We start from the raw sequence: 4,729 nt of genomic DNA on the forward strand, positions 1-4,729 counted from the left end.
AGAACTTGTTGTGTATATTGATCTTTTACGGAAAAATTGTTAAACTTTTCCATTGTTTGCGATCGTCAACTATCTCGTGAAATCTCAAAATGAGTGGAGTTTCACCATTAGCGTATTACCTCCATATTATTTCCTCAGCTTCATTGTCTAATTATTGCAACAATGTCTATTTATCCTTAGCATTTGGCTAATGCAGAGTGAAAAACTTTATATCTTGTTTTCTCAAAAAAATGGAAATATTTGAACGAGCAGACTCGTTTAGGTAGTATGGTGGTGGTAACATTCAGATACTGAGAAGCATAAAAATATTTTCTGAAATAAACGCTTGGGATTGGGGACGACATTATATCGCTACTGAGTTATTCGATGAATATTTTTCAGTTTTTACGTTATCAATAAAATATTCCTGAATATAAAGTTGTTTTTCTGCAGGAAATATTTTAATTGTTTATTTGACAAAAAATTGAAGGCTGGTAGGTCGTTTTCAATTTGATCTTGACACAAACTGCTTGCTAAGTATGGAATAATTTATTGAACATGAGTACAGGGGAGTAATTATATACTCCAAAAATAGAATTAAAAAGGACAAATTAACATGGAAAGCATCGGTAACTTCATGGCATTTACTGTGTAATTTAAAACTCACTAATTCGCTTAATGAGAGGTGTTCAAGCAATTGGCAACTGTCTGCGGCTCCATTTTCCGTACAATTTTAATGGAGAGGACTTTCACTTTCACGAAAGAGACTTTCCAAAAAGCATTACCGGCATATTCTGGTGTGTCTGACATATTCCATCGTGCCATTTAAATTAATTTCCGTTTTTCAATACAGATAATCGAGTTAGTTGATATTTAATTAATTCGCCCAAATGTTTACTTTTTTAGTTGAGAGAAATTACGACGACGAATTGTATTAAACCAACCCATTTCGGTCCTATGTAAATATAACGTGGTAGATTTTCAGAGTAAGTACCTATTTTTATTCAAGAATAATATTCATTTACTAAAAAAAATGTTTTAAGTAGCGTGGTCTGAGAAATCGAATTATTAAAGTCCTGCAAACAAGTTTTTCACCGTAGGATTAGTTTACACATACCTATCATAAAAAATGATTTGTTAATACTACTCGGTCAAGAATAAATAAAATTTGTGGGCGATATTCCGACGCTGCGATTTGACATTTTTAAAATACATGAATTGTTATTGCAGTTCAGCTGAGCAGAGGAGTTCGATCTATACTATTGCGACGCGTTTACAAAAACAGAATTTTTCCAGAGCAACTAGCAGGAAAATAAAAGTTATAAAAATGTTGCAATTACCACCCTCATTGTCCGATGATGACTCGGATGATATCTTAATTTCGGCACTTATGTCGTGCGTGGTAAAAAATGTAAAAATATTCAAATGAGTGAAAAACGACAGTGAAGCTAAATGGTTTATTTTTGATGAGGGAGTGAAGGCAGAAAGTAGATTAAATCCTGGTTCGACTGCAAGTGTCTCCAAATGACCTATATGAGAATGACGTTCCGTGAAGACAGGATTTCCATTGAAGTCTTTGTTTATTTCTACTGATTTCGCTCTTTACACATGCCCATATTTTATTTGTTCCTTAAAAAAATACGGTGTCTAATTGATACGTTCATTTTCTTTCTCTATTGATCGTCAAAATTAGAGCCAGCTTGCTCCTGTGCAACAATTGTCAACATGAGCGTAGTATATCATGCATTAAACAGCGAGTATTGCAGTCAAGAGCTGTTCTAAACAACTTTTTCTTCCCAAGTTTTTACTTAGCTTGACGCGTTGGAAATTTTAATCGCCAAAATATCCTATGCGTCATAATAGACGTACGGATAGTTGAAAATAGCATGCCCTCACAGCACAACTGGATTCAGTACCAGAAGTACAAAACTTTATTCCTTACTAAATGAACAGAAGCGAGGTGAGTGCAGTCCGTTACAGCATCTAAGAATGAGTGGGCATCAAGACTATGCCGGGATATGACTCAACTACAGTCTATGTATAACTTTTTCTAATAAGATGTGACAAGAAAATAGTACCAATTTAGATATAATAGAGTTATTAACACATGCAACTTATGATTATTCGATATCCTCCTCACTTTAAATGCTTAAGGGAGATTTGGTAATGAAACTTCATGGTAGAATGTATACCGATATCTCATATCCCACGAATTCCCATTGAATGAAGAAAGTGACAATTGTGTAGCTCTTTTCAGTTGTCAACTTATTTCATTTTTTACATTAAATTGCATTTTTAAGTAGTACTTTTTAAATGTATTCATAATAGTTTTGTTCGGAGTGCAACCACTGAGATAATTAATTTTATGTGCATCTCCAAACTTATACATACACTTTAGCCTACATGTCGCCATGGGGGTATGTGACAGGGCCACCAACCATCAGTGCAATTGGTAGCATTAAAAATTACCGTCATTCGTATTTCTTAGTATTTCTAGTTTGTCGTACACGATGAGTTTTATTGTTCATTGCGTACATACAGACTGAATAATTGAGTAGTAATGTTCATGTGATTACGAATTGTTCGAGAGAAAAAGGTTTGTTAAATAGCTCCGCTCAGCTGGCTGGCTGAGCTTTTCTTAGGTTTCGCCTACCAATGTAATGCAGGACCCAGAATTATTCTCTCTTTCAACATTTTGCCCTAATATTTGTATTCCTCAAGTAGTTTATGTATTGCGTATATACATCTCAAATTTATCTCGGTCTCCAACTCGGCTATTCAATTGCATCTTGATTCTCTCTCTTCGTTCAGAACGATTTTCAAAAGAAAGTGATTTTTACTTTGCCATTCAAACTTACCTTACGGTAAGTTTGAATGGCAAAGTAAAAATTAGACAAAGAAGATGAAGAGAGAAACTGGGTACTGGCGTAAAGAAACATGAAGTAAGTTTGCGCATATGTCACGCTGGAAGGATGATTTTTGGTACTCACTTACTCTCGATGCTTAACTCCAAATCAGGTTTTGGGAGAGAAATAGTTTTGGGTACGGCGTCTTCTTCGTTGTAATAACCATCGCACCAGTCAAATAAACTTCAATAATTTTTCCAATCCAAATAAATACGAACAAGATAATAATCCGAAAAATTCTAAATTTTTACGTAATAATTTGTAGCAAAACTATCAAGGCAATTTTAGGAAAATATGTATAATCGATTTACATATTGACAAATATCGGCGAGAAAATTGCTATCACTCAAATAATATATTATTAATATAATACCAGATATTTCCATTATTCTTATGAAGAATTAAAAGAATTTAAATCCTTCTCTTAATGTTTTGGACTGGTACATATCATATGGTTTCATTGCGCCAAAATCAAGGGATTCATGAAATTCTCATTCTAAATCGTAACCGTTTTCAATTAAATACTACTGTGGATTTTAAAGTATATTTAATTTAATTCTGTTAGTTATAATAATTACTTGATGTTTTATATTTATGACTTCTTTATCGCAACATAGGAGGCACTGCAGTAGCAGAATGAATGCATAAACGGATTAAAGTACACAATGAAATATTGCTATAATCAATTATTGTCGGATGTACCTTGCCTTTTTTATATGATTTTATCATAAATGACGTGCGCAGTGGATGGGAAGTCGGAGAAATGAATCGAGTTCACTGAATGTGCACTGTAGCGTGATTTCCCTTGGCCCACCTAAAAGACCGCTCAGTGCTGCCACCTCTGATCCAAAGGAGTCAACCACTACGAAACAGAGTTGCTGCCGCAATCCGTCTACCTTCAAGCACGCCTTCCTCACTCTGCCTGGACTTTTTGAACAAATGTTTTTGTTCACGTTTATTGTTGGGTCTACTCTTCAAAAAACGAACACACGCTAATATCTTACCAAACGTGGCCTTTGTAAATTTGTTTCATAATGAGTTGGTTTCTCACAAGTGCCAAAGATATCTATCTGCAGCTGTGTTATTTGCTTTAAAATACAGAATGGAATTATTTAGACACATCTAAATCAATGCAAAATTCACCAAATATTACATCAATAAACTAGAGTCTTATAGTTTTAAGTAACCACAAAATTTGTAAAACACTTTGCAAATTAGGTAACTCTTTCGAAAAATACGCATGTAATTTGGGAAAAGAAAATCAGCCCAAGATATAGGTGCCATAAGTACAATTAATGCTATTATAATATCCTACTTTAATTGTCACATCGTTCTTGGCATAACCTTTTTGAAAGCGCTATTGAAAAAAATATACATTTTTATCACAGAGGTAGCAAAAGTAGTTTATGTATCCTGAAGTCTATGCAAGTATATTGACGCAACTCCGTGGCGGGTTGCTTCATCACCGAGCTAAGTCGAACAGCGTAACTCGCGGCCAGTAACCATTCATTTTCCTCTTGAATTGCTTCATAACGAGCTTGTGGATGAATATTCGCGATGGAATCCAGTTATATTGTGGCATTGATATTTATGACAGCCGTAAATTATAAATATTACGTGTGATATTTCTTCACAAAATATATGAAACTGCGTAACATAACTATGTGTTTTATATGGCCAAATAAAACTACGATCTTTGGAACTCAAAGACCCCCTGAAAACAGTCGTTAACGATGTGTAGTGTATGAAAGGAATGATAATGCTTTGATTTTGTGCTAAAATGTCATCGCATTAAGAATAGTAATGCTGAAATTAGTTATTAAAATCTTTTTCAATCCTAAAAA

The sequence above is a fragment of the Hetaerina americana genome, unplaced genomic scaffold (genome assembly GCF_022747635.1).
Source record: "Hetaerina americana unplaced genomic scaffold, ioHetAmer1.1.p SCAF_3, whole genome shotgun sequence".
NCBI lineage: Eukaryota > Metazoa > Arthropoda > Insecta > Odonata > Calopterygidae > Hetaerina > Hetaerina americana.